Genomic DNA, 17,818 nt, shown 5'->3' with positions numbered 1-17,818 from the left:
TAAGACACAATTACAGATTTAATAAATATTAAAAAAAAATCTGCTAGATTTATAATACTATATATTGGAGTCAATACATATAATTTTGCCTGCTTAAATCTGCATACTGCGCGTTAATGTGATTAAAGGCTCACTGCTCTTGCCTCGCCACGCTTTGGGCCCTGGGCGAGCTTTGCTCACCACAGGTTCTATTTCCACTTGGTTGCTGGCGTGGACTCACCAACCGTATGGGAATTCCGGGCAGGTGTCGGGATTCCGCCCGCTGGTATAATGTCGGATGTCGAGATTCCGGCGCTGATATCCTGTACGCTGGGATCCCAACAGCCATTTTATCTGCATCCCACCTAAAGAGATATCTGCAGTTCAACTGATCTGCAGATGGTGGTTGTTCATACACACTGACTAACGGGCACTGCCATCTGCAGATATATCTGGTGTTGAGGACATTGGCCAATTAATCTTTCCTCGCAGATCGTTGTTGTGAATTGTTTCAAACATTCCTGCAGTTTACATAATGAGCTGGCTTTCTAAAGAGGAGAGAGCAGTAGTATATGCGGCTGGGTTACACCAGGAGAGAGCCGTAGTATATGCGGCTGGGTTACACCAAGAGAGAGAACCGTAGTATATGCAGAAGAGAACCGTAGTATATGCGGCTGGGTTACACCAGGAAAGAACCGTAGTATATGCGGCTGGGTTACACCAGGAGAGAACAGTAGTTGTATGCGTCTGTATTACACCAGGAGAGAACAGTATTTGTATGTGCCAGGGTTACACCAGGAAAGAACAGTAGGTGTATGCTCCAGGATTACAGCAGGAGAGAACAGTAGGTGTATGTGCCTGGGTTACACCAGGAGAGAACAGTAGTTGTTTTAGTGCCCGGGTTGCACCAGAAGAGAACTGTAGGTGTTTGCACCAGTGCTACACCAGGAAAATAAGAATTTACTTACCGATAATTCTATTTCTCGGAGTCCGTAGTGGATGCTGGGGTTCCTGAAAGGACCATGGGGAATAGCGGCTCCGCAGGAGACAGGGCACAAAAAAGTAAAGCTTTACTAGGTCAGGTGGTGTGCACTGGCTCCTCCCCCTATGACCCTCCTCCAGACTCCAGTTAGGTACTGTGCCCGGACGAGCATACACAATAAGGGAGGCATTTTGAATCCCGGGTAAGACTCATACCAGCCACACCAATCACACCGTACAACTTGTGATCTAAACCCAGTTAACAGTATGACAACAGAAAGGGCCTCTTAAAGATGGCTCCTTAACAATAACCCGAATTAGTTAACAATAACTATGTACAAGTATTGCAGATAATCCGCACTTGGGATGGGCGCCCAGCATCCACTACGGACTCCGAGAAATAGAATTATCGGTAAGTAAATTCTTATTTTCTCTATCGTCCTAAGTGGATGCTGGGGTTCCTGAAAGGACCATGGGGATTATACCAAAGCTCCCAAACGGGCGGGAGAGTGCGGATGACTCTGCAGCACCGAATGAGAGAACTCCAGGTCCTCCTTTGCCAGGGTATCAAATTTGTAAAATTTTACAAACGTGTTCTCCCCCGACCACGTAGCTGCTCGGCAGAGTTGTAATGCCGAGACCCCTCGGGCAGCCGCCCAAGATGAGCCCACCTTCCTTGTGGAGTGGGCTTTTACAGTTTTAGGCTGTGGCAGGCCTGCCACAGAATGTGCAAGTTGAATTGTGTTACAAATCCAACGAGCAATCGACTGCTTAGAAGCAGGTGCGCCCAACTTGTTGGGTGCATACAATATAAACAGCGAGTCAGATTTTCTGACTCCAGCCGTCCTTGCAATGTATATTTTTAAGGCTCTGACAACGTCCAACAACTTGGAGTCCTCCAAGTCGCTAGTGGCCGCAGGCACCACAATAGGTTGGTTCAGATGAAATGCTGATACCACTTTAGGGAGAAAATGCGGACGAGTCCGCAGTTCTGCCCTATCCGAATGGAAGATTAGATAAGGACTTTTATAAGATAAAGCCGCCAATTCAGATACTCTCCTGGCAGAGGCCAGGGCTAGTAACATAGTCACTTTCAATGTGAGATATTTCAAATCCACCTTTTTCAATGGTTCAAACCAATGGGATTTGAGGAAATCTAAAACTACATTTAGATCCCACGGTGCCACCGGAGGCACCACAGGAGGCTGTATATGCAGTACTCCCTTGACAAAAGTCTGGACCTCAGGGACAGAGGCCAATTCTTTTTGGAAGAATATTGACAGGGCCGAAATTTGAACCTTAATGGATCCCAATTTGAGACCCATAGATAATCCTGATTGCAGGAAATGTAGGAAACGACCCAGTTGGAATTCCTCCGTCGGAACCCTCCGATCCTCGCACCACGCTACATATTTTCGCCAAATGCGGTGATAATGTTTCACGGTGACTTCCTTCCGTGCCTTAATCAAGGTAGGAATGACTTCTTCTGGAATGCCTTTCCCTTTTAGGATCTGGCGTTCAACCGCCATGCCGTCAAACGCAGCCGCGGTAAGTCTTGAAAAAGACAGGGACCCTGCTGTAGCAGGTCCCTTCTCAGAGGTAGAGGCCACGGTTCGTCCGTGAGCATCTCTTGAAGTTCCGGATACCAAGTCCTTCTCGGCCAATCCGGAACCACTAGTATTGTTCTTACTCTTCTTTGCCTTATGATCTTCAATACCTTTGGTATGAGCGGCAGAGGAGGAAACACATACACTGACTGGTACACCCAAGGAGTTACCAGTGCGTCCACAGCTATTGCCTGTGGATCTCTTGACCTGGCGCAATATTTGTCCAGTTTCTTGTTGAGGCGAGACGCCATCATGTCTACAATTGGTCTTTCCCAACGGTCTATTAACATGTTGAAGACTTCTGGATGTAGACCCCACTCTCCCGGATGAAGATCGTGTCTGCTGAGGAAGTCTGCTTCCCAGTTGTCCACGCCCGGGATGAACACTGCTGACAGTGCTATCACGTGATTCTCCGCCCAGCGAAGAATCTTGGCAGCTTCTGCCATTGCACTCCTGCTTCTTGTGCCGCCCTGCCTGTTTACATGGGCGACCGCCGTGATGTTGTCCGACTGAATCAACACCGGCTTTCCTTGCAGGAGAAGTTCCGCCTGGCTTAGAGCATTGTAGATTGCTCTTAGTTCCAGAATGTTTATGTGAAGAGACTTTTCCAGACTCGTCCATACTCCCTGGAAGTTTCTTCCTTGTGTGACTGCTCCCCAGCCTCTCAGGCTGGCGTCCGTGGTCACCAGGATCCAATCCTGAATGCCGAATCTGCGGCCTTCTAATAGGTGAGCCTTCTGCAACCACCACAGAAGTGACACCCTTGTCTTTGGTGACAGGGTTATTCGCAGGTGCATCTGCAGATGCGACCCTGACCATTTGTCCAACAGATCCCTTTGGAATATTCTTGCATGGAATCTGCCGAATGGAATTGCTTCGTAAGAAGCCACCATTTTTCCCAGGACTCTTGTGCATTGATGTACTGACACTTTTCCTGGTTTTAGGAGGTTCCTGACCAGATCGGATAACTCCTTGGCTTTTTCCTCTGGAAGGAAAACCTTTTTCTGAACCGTGTCCAGAATCATTCCTAGGAACAGCAGACGAGTTGTCGGGATTAAATGGGATTTTGGAATATTCAGAATCCACCCGTGTTGTCTTAGCACCTCTTGAGATAGTGCTAAAGCTGTCTCCAGCTGTTCTCTGGACCTTGCCCTTATTAGGAGATCGTCCAAGTATGGGATAACTAATACGCCTTTTCTTCGAAGAAGAATCATCATCTCGGCCATTACCTTGGTAAAGACCCGAGGCGCCGTGGACAATCCGAACGGCAGCGTCTGAAACTGATAGTGACAGTTTTGAACAATGAACCTGAGGTACCCCTGGTGTGCGGGGTAAATCGGAACGTGTAGATACGCATCCTTGATGTCCAAGGATACCATAAAGTCCCCTTCTTCCAGGTTCGCTATCACTGCTCTGAGTGACTCCATCTTGAACTTGAACTTTTTTATGTAGAGGTTCAAGGACTTCAGATTTAGAATAGGCCTTACCGAGCCATCCGGCTTCGGTACCACAAATAGAGTGGAATAATACCCCTTTCCTTGTTGTAATAGGGGTACTTTGACTATCACCTGCTGAGCGTACAGCTTGTGAATGGCTTCCAACACCCTCTCCCTTTCGGAAGAGACGGTTGGTAAGGCAGACTTCAGGAAACGATGAGGAGGATCCGTCTCTAATTCCAACCTGTACCCCTGAGATATTATCTGCAGGATCCAGGGGTCTACCTGCGAGTGAGCCCACTGCGCGCTGTAATTTTTGAGACGGCCCCCCACTGTCCCCGAGTCCGCTTGAGAGGCCCCAGCGTCATGCTGAGGTTTTTGCAGGAGCCGGGGAGGGCTTCTGTTCCTGGGAAGGAGCTGCCTGTTGGTGTCTCTTCCCTCTTCCTCTGCCTCGTGGCAGGTACGACAAGCCCTTTGCTCTCTTATTTTTGTAGGAGCGAAAAGGCTGCGGTTGAAAAGTCGGTGCCTTTCTCTGTTGGGGAGTGACTTGAGGTAAAAAAGTGGATTTCCCGGCAGTAGCCGTGGCCACCAAGTCTGATAGACCAACTCCAAATAACTCCTCCCCTTTATACGGCAAAACCTCCATGTGACGTTTTGAATCCGCATCGCCTGTCCACTGTCGTGTCCATAAGGCTCTTCTGGCTGAAATGGACATAGCACTCACCCGAGATGCCAGTGTGCAAATATCCCTCTGTGCATCACGCATATAGATAAATGCATCCTTTATTTGTTCTAACGACAGTAAAACATTGTCCCTATCTAGGGTATCAATATTTTCAATCAGGGATTCTGACCAAACTACTCCAGCACTGCACATCCAGGCAGTTGCTATAGCTGGTCGTAGTATAACACCTGCATGTGTGTATATATTCTTTTGAATAACTTCCATCTTTCTATCTGATGGATCCTTAAGTGCGGCCGTCTCAGGAGAGGGTAACGCCACTTGTTTGGATAAGCGTGTGAGCGCCTTGTCCACCTTAGGGGGTGTTTCCCAGCGCGCCCTAACCTCTGGCGGGAAAGGGTATAATGCCAATAACTTTTTTGAAATTATCAACTTTTTATCAGGAGCAACCCACGCTTCATCACACACGTCATTTAATTCTTCTGATTCAGGAAAAACTGTTTGTAGTTTTTTCACACCATACATAATACCCTGTTTTACGGTATCTGTAGTATCAGCTAAATGTAACGTCTCCTTCATTGCCAAAATCATATAACGTGTGGCCCTACTGGAAAATACGTTTGAATTTCTACCGTCGTCACTGGAATCAGTGCCCGTGTCTGGGTCTGTGTCGACCGACTGAGGCAAAGGGCGTTTTACAGCCCCTGACGGTGTTTGAGGCGCCTGGACAGGCATTAATTGATTGTCCGGCCGCCTCATGTCCTCAACTGACTGTTTAAGGGAAGATAAACCATCACGTAATTCCACAAATAAAGGCATCCATTCTGGTGTCGACCCCCTGGGGGGTGACATCTGCATATTTGGCAATTGCTCCGCCTCCACACCAATATCGTCCTCATACATGTCGACACCACGTACCGACACACACCGCAAACTCACAGGGAATGCTCTAATGAAGACAGGACCCACTAGCCCTTTTGGGGAGACAGAGGGAGAGTCTGCCAGCACACACCACAAAGCGCTATATATACAAGGGATATCCTTATATTAAGTGCTCCCTTATAGCTGCTTTAATATATATATATATAGCCATTAATGTGCCCCCCCTCTCTGTTTTACCCTGTTTCTGTAGTGCAGTGCAGGGGAGAGACCTGGGAGCCGTTCTGACCAGCGGAGCTGTGACAGAAAATGGCGCCGTGTGCTGAGGAGATAGGCCCCGCCCCTTTTTCGGCGGGTTCTTCTCCCGCTATTTTTCCAGTCAGGCAGGGGTTAAATATCTCCATATAGCCCCTATGGGCTATATGTGAGGTATTTTTAGCCTTGTATAAGGTTTATATTTGCCTCTCAGAGCGCCCCCCCCCAGCGCTCTGCACCCTCAGTGACTGCCCAGTGAAGTGTGCTGAGAGGAAAATGGCGCACAGCTGCAGTGCTGTGCGCTACCTTATGAAGACTGAGGAGTCTTCAGCCGCCGGTTTCCGGACCTCTTCACGCTTCAGCATCTGCAAGGGGGTCGGCGGCGCGGCTCCGGGACCGGACTCCACGGCTGGGCCTGTGTTCGATCCCTCTGGAGCTAATGGTGTCCAGTAGCCAAGCAGCAAATCCACTCTGCATGCAGGTGAGTTTACTACTTTCCCCCTAAGTCCCACGTTGCAGTGATCCTGTTGCCAGCAGGACTCACTGTAAAGAAAAAAACCTAAACTAAACTTTCTCTAAGCAGCTCTTTAGGAGAGCCACCTAGATTGCACCCTTCTCGTTCGGGCACAAAATCTAACTGGAGTCTGGAGGAGGGTCATAGGGGGAGGAGCCAGTGCACACCACCTGACCTAGTAAAGCTTTACTTTTTTGTGCCCTGTCTCCTGCGGAGCCGCTATTCCCCATGGTCCTTTCAGGAACCCCAGCATCCACTTAGGACGATAGAGAAAGAACAGTAGTTGCATGCACCAGGGTTACACCAGGAGAGAACTGTAGGTGTTTGCACCAGGGCTACACCAGGAAGGAACAGTAGTTGCATGCGCCTGGGTTACACCAGGAGAGAACTGTAGGTGTATGCACCAGGGCTACACCAGGAAGGAACAGTAGTTGCATGCGCTTGGGTTACACCAGGAGAGAACTGTAGGTGTTTGCACCAGTGCTACACCAGGAAAGAACAGTAGTTGCATGCACCAGGGTTACACCAGGAGAGAACTGTAGGTGTTTGCACCAGTGCTACACCAGGAAAGAACAGTATTTGCATGCACCAGGGTTACACCAGGAGAGAACTGTAGGTGTATGCAGCAGGGCTACACCAGGAAGGAACAATAGTTGCATGCGCCTGGGTTACACCAGGAGAGAACAGCAATGTAGCGCCTGGGTTACACATTCTAGAATGAGCAAAACTTTTTTAAATTCAATTTTACTACAACTTCTGCTCAGATTCCCATTATCCTGCATTTAAGCATCCTACAAAAAAGGGAAAGACCGGGATTGCAGTATTCTGTAAAAGCACATAATCTGCTGTAAATGAAATTATAAAATAAGCCACAGCAATGCCTCAGCTATTCAACCAGTGGAATGCACACTTAAAATATGAATGCGGCTTACTTAAAAAAAAAAAACACATTTTGGATTGTTGAGCTTCAGTTATTCTAAGTATGGACAAAGGTGGGTACTTATATTTCAGTATCTTTCTATGAATCAGACAAGCAGATATTATTGCGCTCGCAAGGTATGGAGCACATAGGGGAACCAGTGATTAGAGGGGGCACGGTGTCTATGTGCTGTATTATGTGTGGTCACACCCCTTCCTTGTGGCGCTGTCGCTTTATAAAGCTTATACCCATCAAGGGGCACCAAAATCTATATTCGCTTACCAAAAAAATTATGCCAGCCCTATGCATGCCCGATATGTGGGTGCCCACAGTCGCTAGCAAAATTATCAGTTTGATGTGCTGCAGATCAAACCTGACAATGGGGGTAATTCCAAGTTGATCGCAGCAGGAAATTTTTTAGCAGTTGGGCAAAACCATGTGCACTGCAGGAGGGGCAGATATAACATGTGCAGAGAGAGAGATATTTTGGTGTGGTGAGTTCAATCTGCAATCTAAATTGCAGTGTAAAAATAAAGCAGCCAGTATTTACCCTGCACAGAAACAAAATAACCCACCAAATCTAACTCTCTCTGCACATGTTATATCTGCCCCCCTGCAGTGCACATGGGCCCTCATTCCGAGTTGATCGCTCGCAAGGCGAATTTAGCAGAGTTGCTCAGGCTAAGCCTACGCCTACTGGGAGTGTATCTTAGCTTCTTAAAATTGCGACCGATGTATTCGCAATATTGCGATTACAAACTACTTAGCAGTTTCTGAGTAGCTTCAGACTTACTCGGCATCTGCGATCAGTTCAGTGCTTGTCGTTCCTGGTTTGACGTCATAAACACACCCTGCGTTCGCCCAGACACTCCCCCGTTTCTCCGGCCACTCCTGCGTTTTTTCCGGAAACGGTAGCGTTTTTATCCACACGCCCCGAAAACGCCGTGTTTCCGCCCAGTAACACCCATTTCCTGTCAATCACACTACGATCGCCGGAGCGAGGAAAAAGCCGTGAGTAAAAATACTATCTTCATTGTAAAATTACTTGGCGCAGTCGCAGTGCGATTATTGCGCATGCGTACTAAGCGGAATTTCACTGCGATGCGATGAAAATTACCGAGCGAACGACTCGGAATGAGGGCCCTGGTTTTGTCCAACTGCTAAAAAATTTCCTGCTGCGATCAACTTGGAATTACCCCCAATAATCGCTAGGGTCCTGTAGTTTGCTAATGAAGGACAGAACATGATCGTTCTCTCCTTCATTAAAGTCGCTCCAGTGTGTACAGGTAATCCAGGCTGACGGGGATTCGTTCCATCGCATCAGTGTGTACACAGCATTAAATCACGGACTTAACATAAACAAGAAAACTTAATACAGATTGAAGAATGTTTGTATTATCTAGCATTAATATGTAATGAAAAGTCCTCACTGAAGTTACCACAACCAATCATTCTATTTAAAAAATAAATAAATAAAAAAGGGTTGGAATGTTTCAAAATGTTAAAGTACGGAGTTAAAATGTTTATTGAAAACGCGAATGAAGCAGCAGCGGAACACAAAAATAGCTTACCTCCACAGCTTAGAAATACTGCAACCATTCACAGTAGGTCACCCAGGTGTATCGTGAGGTGTCATAGACAGAGCTCTGAGTGCCAGTGTTTAATCTATGCTAGCTAGGGGTCAATTTACTAAGCCTTGGATGGAGATAAAGTACCAGCTAATCAGCTCCTAACTGTCATTTTTCAAACACAGCCTGTGACACGACAGTTGGGAGCCGATTGGCTGGTACTTTATCTCCAGCGACTTTATCTCCATCCAAGGCTTAGTACATAGACCCCATAGTCCCTACCTGCCTCCACCCCCTTCTACCCATTGTCTATTTACCTCCCTACTCTCCTCTCTCTAACCAGTGCCTATCTACCTACACCCCCCCCCCCATCGTGTCCCTATCTGCCTCCACCACGCCTCTCCGCCCTCTCTTGTCAGTGCCTATCTGCTCAAAACACCCCCCCCCCCCCCCCCCCTTTTTCTCTCCCCCTCCCCAAGGCCTCTCTTTCCACGTAAAGCTAGTGTGGAACACAAAAGTACAGTTAACAGTAGCAGAAGTAGCATGGGTCATTTTGCAGTTTGGGAAGATTTTTATTGCCTGATGACCATGACCTGGAAGTACTTGACCTCCATACTATATAAACCCTACCTGCAGCACCACTGTCATACAGCCCTGACGAAGAGCAACTAGTTCGATATGCGTTGGACTATGACAGGTGGACCTAAAGTGGAAGTGGCTTCAGCATTACCTTTCATTTACAGCAAGACAGCTGAGCACCAAGGTATTCGCACATTGATTTGGGAACGCCTCCATTTCTTACCTTAATTTTGGACGTTGTTTTATGGGGATGCAGTCAATATACCGGCTGTCGGAATCGCGGCGACAGCTGGTGAAATACTGACAGCCGGAAACCCGACCACGCCACCGAGTGGGAATAGAACCTGTGGCAAACGATGCATGGCGAGCATAGCGAGCCCACGAGGGGAATCGCTGCCTCGCCACCGGGATTCCAGAAGATGGGATGCCTCTGTCTGTACAGTGACAGCTGGCATCCCATCTTCCGGATTATCATATGTATCCCGTTTTATGTGCATTTGTCCACATTCGCGTTTTGTAATATGTGTGAATAAATCATCTGAACGATATTACTCTATGGGGTCTATTTACTAAGCCTTGGATGGACATAAAGTCGGTGGAGATAAAGTACCAGCCAGTCAGCTCCTAACTGCCATGTCACAGGCTATGTTTAAAATATGACAGATTGGCTGGTACTTTATCTCAATCCAAGGCTTAGTAAACAGACCCCCATGTGGGATATTATTCCTTCTCTTTCCACATATCCATCATCATCCTAACAAAACGCTGGAGTCTGCATGACATAGAAAATAAGAATTTACTCACCGGTAATTCTATTTCTCGTAGTCCGTAGTGGATGCTGGGGACTCCGTAAGGACCATGGGGAATAGACGGGCTCCGCAGGAGACTGGGCACTCTAAAGAAAGATTAGGTACTATCTGGTGTGCACTGGCTCCTCCCTCTATGCCCCTCCTCCAGACCTCAGTTAAGGAAACTGTGCCCGGAAGAGCTGACATTACAAGGAAAGGATTTTTAGGAATCTAGGGCAAGACTCATACCAGCCACACCAATCACACCGTACAACTTGTGATAATCATACCCAGTTTACAGTATGAACAACAACGGAGTATCACTCAACGGATAACTCATAACAATAACCCTTTGTTAAGCAATAACTATACACACGTATTGCAGAAAGTCCGCACTTGGGACGGGCGCCCAGCATCCACTACGGACTACGAGAAATAGAATTACCGGTGAGTAAATTCTTATTTTCTCTAACGTCCTAGTGGATGCTGGGGACTCCGTAAGGACCATGGGGATTATACCAAAGCTCCCAAACGGGCGGGAGAGTGCGTATGACTCTGCAGCACCAAATGAGCAAACTCAAGGTCCTCCTCAGCCAGGGTATCAAACCTGTAGAACTTAGCAAAAGTGTTTGAACCCGACCAAGTAGCAGCTCGGCAACGTTGTAACTAGTGATGAGCGGATTCGGTTTTACTCGGTTCTCAAAACGGCATCTTATTGGCTCACGGATGTCACGTGTTTTGGATAGCCAATAAGATGCCGTTTTGAGAACCGAGTAAAACCGAGTAAAACCGAACCTCGCTCATCACTAGTTGTAACGCCGAGACCCCTCGGGCAGCCGCCGAAGAAGAGCCCACCTTCCTTGTGGAATGGGCTTTCACTGATTTCGGATGCGGCAATCCTGCCGCCGAATGAGCCTGCTGATTCGTATTACAGATCCAGCGAGCAATAGTTTGCTTTGAAGCAGGAGCACCCAGCTTGTTGGGTGCATACAGGATGAACAGCGAGTCAGTCTTCCTGACTCCAGCCGTTCTGGTAACATAAATCTTCAAAGCCCGGACTACGTCTAGCGACTTGGAATCCTCCAAGTCACGAGTAGCCGCAGGCACCACAATAGGTTGGTTCAAATGAAAAGATGACACCACCTTTGGCAGAAATTGCGGTCCGTAATTCCGCCCTGTCCATATGGAAAACCAAATAAGGACTTTTACACGACAAAGCCGCCAATTCTGACACACGCCTAGCGGAAGCTAAGGCCAGCAGCATGACCACCTTCCAAGTAAGAGATACTTTAGCTCCACTGTCTTTAGTGGCTCAAACCAGTGGGATTTCAGGAAATCCAATACCACTTTGAGATCCCAAGGAGCCACCGGTGGCACAAAAGGTGGTTGAATATGCAACACTCCCATTACAAACGTCTGAACCTCCGGCAGTGAAGCCAGTTCTTTTTGAAAGAAAATGGATAGGGCCGAAATCTGGACCTTGATGGACCCTAATTTCAGGCCCATATTCACACCTGACTGAAGGAAATGTAGGAAACGCCCCAGCTGGAAATCCTCAGTAGGGGCCTTCCTAACCTCACACCAAGCAACATATTTTCGCCATATCCGGTGATAATGTTTTGCTGTCACATCCTTCCTAGCCTTTATCAGCGTAGGAATAACTTCATCCGGAATGCCTTTTTTTTTGCTAGGATCCGGCGTTCAACCGCCATGCCGTCAAACGCAGCCGCGGTAAGTCTTGGAACAGACAGGGCCCCTGCAGCAACAGGTCCTGTCTGAGAGGTAGCGGCCATGGATCCTCTAAGTAGTTCTTGTAGTTCCGGGTAACAAGTCCTTCTTGGCCAATCCGGAACAATGAGTATAGTTCTCACTCCTCTTTTTCTTACGATTCTCAACACCTTGGGTATGAGAGGAAGAGGAGGAAATACATAGACCGACTGGAACACCCATGGTGTTACTAGTGCGTCCACAGCTATCGCCTGAGGATCCCTTGACCTGGCGCAATACATTTTTAGTTTTTTGTTGAGACGCGATGCCATCATGTCTACCTGTGGCAGTTCCCATCGATCTACAATCTGTGTGAAGACTTCTTGATGAAGTCCCCACTCTCCCGGGTGGAGGTCGTGTCTGCTGAGGAAGTCTGCTTCCCAGTTGTCCACTCCCAGAATGAACACTGCTGACAGTGCTTGCACGTGATTCTCCGCCCAACGAAGAATTCTGGCAGCCTCCGCCATTGCCACCCTGCTTCTTGTGCCGCCCTGGCGGTTTACATGGGCGACTGCCGTGATGTTGTCTGACTGAATCAGCACCGGTTGGTTTTGAAGCAGAGGCTCTGCCTGACTCAGGGCATTAAATATGGCCCTTAGTTCCAGGATATTGATGTGCAGACAAGTCTCCTGACTTGACCACAGCCCTTGGAAGTTTCTTCCCTGAGTGACTGCTCCCCAACCTCGGAGGCTTGCATCCGTGGTCACCAGGATCCAGTCCTGAATCCCGAACCTGCGACCCTCGAGTAGGTGGGCACTTTGCAGCCACCACAGAAGAGACACCCTGGCCCTGGGGGACAGGGTGATCAGCCGATGCATCTGAAGATGCGATCCGGACCACTTGTCCAGCAGATCCCACTGAAAGATCCTCGCATGGAACCTGCCGAAGGGAATGGCTTCGTATGACGCCACCATCTTTCCCAGTACTCGCGTGCAGTGATGCACCGATACCTGTTTAAGTTTCAGGTGTCCTCTGACCAGAGTCACGAGCTCCTGAGCCTTCTCCTCCGTGAGAAACACCTTCTTCTGGTCTGTGTCCAGAATCATGCCCAGGAAGGACAGACGCGTCATAGGAATCAGCTGCGACTTTGGAATGTTCAGAATCCAGCCGTGCTGCCGTAACACCTCCTGCGAGTGTGCCACGTTGAGCAGCAACTGTTCCCTGGATCTCGCCTTTATGAGGAGATCGTCCAAGTATGGGATAATTGTAACTCCTTGCTTCCGAAGGAGCACCATCATCTCCGCCATCACTTTGGTAAATATTCTCGGTGCCGTGGACAGACCAAACGGCAGCGTCTGGAATTGGTAATGACAGTCCTGTACCACAAACCTGAGGTACTCCTGATGAGGAGGATAAATGGGGACATGCAAATAAGCGTCCTTGATGTCCAGAGACCCCATAAAATCCCCCTCTTCCAGGCTTGCAATAACCGCTCTGAGCAATTCCATTTTGAACTTGAATTTCCTCAGATAAACGTTCAGGGACTTCAAGTTTAAAATGGGTCTGACAGAACCATCCGGTTTCGGTACAACAAACATGGTGGAGTAGTAGCCCCTTCCCTGTTGAAGAAGGGGAACCTTTACCACCACCTGCTGGAGATATAGTTTGTGAATTGCCGCCAGTACTACCTCCCTCTCCCTGGGGGAAGCTGGCAAGGCTGATTTCAGGAAACGCTGAGGGGGCGTCACTTCGAATTCCAGTTTGTATCCCTGCGACACGACCTGTATCGCCCAAGGATCCACCCGTGAACAAACCCACTGGTGGCTGAAATTTTTGAGACGCGCCCCCACCGCTCCTGGCTCCGCCTGTGGAGCCCCAGCGTCATGCGGTAGACTTAGCGGAAGCCGGGGAGGACTTTTGGTCCTGGGAACTAGCTGCATGATGCAGCTTTTTTCCTCTATCCCTGCCTCTGGCAAGAAAGGATGCACCCCTGACCTTCTTGCTCTTTTGAGGACGAAAGGACTGCATCTGATAATACGGAGCTTTCTTAGGCTGTGAGGAAACATACGGCAAGAATTTTGACTTCCCATCCGTAGCTGTGGAAACCAGGTCCGAGAGACCGTCCCCAAACAATTCCTCACCCTTATATGGCAAAACCTCCATATGTCTTTTAGAATCAGCATCCCCTGTCCATTTCAGAGTCCATAAGACCCTCCTGGCAGAAATGGACATTGCGTTTACTCTAGAGCTCAGTAAACAAATGTCCCTCTGGGCATCCCGCACATATAGGACGGCGTCCTTGATATGCCCCAGGGTTAGTAAAATAGTGTCCCTGTCCAGGGTATCTAACTCCTCCGACAGAGTATCTGTCCATGCTGCCACAGCGCTACACATCCAGGCCGAAGCAATGGCTGGTCTCAGGAGAGTACCAGAATGTGTATATACAGACTTCAGGATAGCTTCCTGCTTTCTATCTGCAGGATCCTTTAGGGCGGCCGTATCCTGTGACGGCAGGGCCACCTTCTTAGACAAGCGTGTCAACGCCTTGTCTACCCTAGGGGAGGATTCCCAGCGTAACCTGTCCGTTGGCGGGAAAGGATACGCCATCAGTAATCTCTTGTAAATTATTACCTTCCTTTCGGGGGACTCCCACGCTTTTTCACATAATTCATTTAATTCATGTGAAGGGGGGAAAGTCACTTCTTGTTTTTTCTCCCCAAACATATGAATCCTCTTGTCAGGGACAGGGATTTCCTCAGAAATGTGCAATACATCCTTCATCGCTATAATCATGTAGCGGATGGCTTTAGTCATTTTAGGCTGTAATTTAGCCTCATCGTCGTCGACACTGGAGTCAGACTCCGTGTCGACATCTGTGTCGACTAATTGGGATAGTGGGCGCTTGTGAGACCCTGACGGCTTGCGAGACCCTGAGCTGTGGAATCAGACACTGGGTGAGACCCTGACTGTCCCAAGGCTTCAGCTTTGTCTAGCCTTTTATGCAAGGAGTTTACATTATCATTTAACACCTTCCACATATCCATCCAATCAGGTGTCGGCGCCGTCGATGGCGACACCACATCCATCTGCACTTGCTCCGCCTCCACGTATCCTTCCTCATCAAACATGTCGACACTGACGTACCGACACACCGCACACACATAGGGAATGCTCTGACTGAGGACAGGACCCCACAAGGCTTTTGGGGAGACAGAGAGTATGCCAGCACACACCACAGCGCTATATAACCCAGGAGTTACACTAAAAAACTCAGTGTTTACCCAGTAGCTGCTGTCTGTAACAGTTTTGCGCCTAAATTTATGTCCCCCCCCCCCCCCCCTCCCCCCTCTCTTTTCACTCTTTGTGCACCTGGATACTGCAGGGGAGAGCCTGGGGAGCTTCTTTCCAGCTGAGCTGTGAAGAGAAAATGGCGCTGGTGTGCTGAGGAAGAAGGCCCCGCCCCCTCAGCGGCGGGCTTCTGTCCCGCTTTTGTGTGGAAAAAATGGCGGGGTTTTTTTTACATATATACAGTCCCTGACTGTATATATGTATTCTTATGCCAAAAGGTACTCAAATTGCTGCCCAGGGCGCCCCCCCTCCAGCGCTCTGCACCCTACAGTGACCGGAGTGTGAAGGTGTGCTGGGAGCAATGGCGCACAGCTGCGGTGCTGTGCGCTACCTTAAATGAAGACAGGAGTCTTCTTGCCGCCGATTTCGCTGTCTTCTAGCTTCTGTTCTTCTGGCTCTGCGAGGGGGACGGCGGCGCGGCTCCGGGAACGGACGATCGAGGTTAGGTACCCGTGTTCGATCCCTCTGGAGCTAATGGTGTCCAGTAGCCTAAGAAGCGCAACCTAGCTGCAGATAGGCAGGTTTGCTTCTCTCCCCTCAGTCCCACGTAGCAGTGAGTCTGTTGCCAGCAGAAGCTCACTGAAAATAAAAAACCTAACAAATACTTTCTTTATCTAGCAGGCTCAGGAGAGCCCACTGGGAGCACCCAGCTCTGACCGGGCACAGATTCTAACTGAGGTCTGGAGGAGGGGCATAGAGGGAGGAGCCAGTGCACACCAGATAGTACCTAATCTTTCTTTAAAGAGTGCCCAGTCTCCTGCGGAGCCCGTCTATTCCCCATGGTCCTTACGGAGTCCCCAGCATCCACTAGGACGTTAGAGAAAATCTGAAAACGATCCAAATAAAGGAAGCAGGACATCTTTATTTATTCATTCACCCATCATATATATGAATATGCTTCTTTTCAAGTTCCACACAACTCTTGTGAGCTGCACCTTAGTGCTTTCATTTTTTTTGTCACCTTTACATTTTTCATATTGGGTGTACACACCCACAACTGATATATAATTTGTTGCTAAAACAAACAATATATCTAGTTGCAGTGTGTACCCAGCATAACACACAGACTATTTCAGAAAGATAGTAATTTCAGATTTATGTTTGGATACTTTTGCTTATATTATGCACTTTTAAAACCACTTAACTGACAATTTTTCCTTCACAACTGTTCATAAAACTGTTTTTTACAAAAATTAACAATTTTTAATAAAGTTTAAAAAGTATTTTCTTTTTAATATTTGATTATTATATTATACACATCTGCAGAATGGATCTCCTTGTCAAAAACTGGGGGACACGGTCGCATGTGATCTGACCATGCCAGTTAAGTGGTTCAACAGGTGACTTTAAAATATTAGAGACTGACTGAAAATAAAGACAAACTGGGATACAAGTCCAAGGACCCACCAATGAGAAGCTGTGCGACTGCCCCGGACTGGAGAAGTTCTAATGCTATATCCCCCCAGCGCTGCTGCACTGCTCCAGCTTCTGCTACCCTTTGCCTGTCACCGTGAGAGGAGTGGCTCACCTGCTACCTAGGGAACCCAATGCACAGCAGCGTCCCTACAAGTGGGGTCACAGAGGTTGCAGGCACCCTCATGTCTGGCAGGAGCAGTCACACAGTGCAGTGCAGTGAACACGTGTAGCTATACTAAGGCTGCTGAAATAGTTCACCTACCTGACAGTCGGTGGTGCCCGCACCACTGCTCTGACACCCGTTTTCCTGCAGAGAGCACCCAGGCTCCGTCCTGCCAGATAAGAGAGATTATTCCCCACCACCGGCCATGTAAGGAGATGTGACAAGAGCTGAGAGCCCGGCTCCCATCATGCGGCAACTCAGAGCCACTGTCACCATCAGCAGTGTTGCCAACTCTAAAATAAAAAAAAATAAAAACAGGCAACTGATGAGTGAAAAAGAAAACTAAACAAGCGCAGCACCAGTGTCCTCACTCCTGCTCGTCTCTCCACATGACACAATTCATCACTCCTGCTGGTCTCTCCACATACTGTACATGCTGGTTCTCCACACCCCTCCTTTCCTTTCAGGATCTACATTGTCCAATCCATGTTCTCCACTACGACCTTAGGCAGAGCCTCTCTCTCTCTCATCCTGATTGCATTAACTCCTTCAAGCCCTGAAGCCCAGTCTGTTGCAGTGGTTAGAGCTCCCTCTCCTACTGTCATGTAGCAGGGTCTGGCTGTTACTACAGAGATAGAGGCCAGGAAAGGGATGTGACGTCCAATGAGACCCCCTCCCCTCCTCCTCATTTTACAGATGTCTGTCAGTGACTGTGGTATGCTGCGGAGGGAGCAAGTAGATCTGTGAGTTTGTGCTAGTGAGACGGTCCCGCATTTTATTATTATCCCATAATAATACTGCCACCTGCTATGACGTCACCCCCCTTACATTTATATTATATGTGTAATGTCTTACCAGTGTCAGCCTCCTAAACCCACCCTTGCACTATCTACCCGAGAATGCCTACTTTTGGGTGAATCTGCTCCACCTAAATATATTTAATCCTGCCCTCTCGAAGTTCACTAATTGGGCAGGTGGGCTTGGGAGGTATAGCTAT

At 48.4% G+C, this 17,818-nt stretch overlaps 1 protein-coding gene across 1 annotated transcript in view; it reads right to left on the bottom strand.

Annotated features, from left to right (window-relative positions):
• LOC134910337 (sodium/hydrogen exchanger 9B2-like) overlaps positions 1-17,004 on the bottom strand; it is a 117,337-nt gene extending 100,333 nt beyond the window's left edge. The window contains exon 1 of the mRNA XM_063918236.1: positions 16,921-17,004. The gene's annotated coding sequence lies outside the window, so the exon portion shown is untranslated. The remainder of the gene's footprint in view (positions 1-16,920) is intronic.
• Positions 17,005-17,818: the final 814 nt, after the last annotated feature.

This window comes from Pseudophryne corroboree, chromosome 1, assembly GCF_028390025.1.
Source record: "Pseudophryne corroboree isolate aPseCor3 chromosome 1, aPseCor3.hap2, whole genome shotgun sequence".
Classification (NCBI taxonomy): domain Eukaryota; kingdom Metazoa; phylum Chordata; class Amphibia; order Anura; family Myobatrachidae; genus Pseudophryne; species Pseudophryne corroboree.
This window is presented reverse-complemented; position numbering and strand designations above follow the sequence as displayed.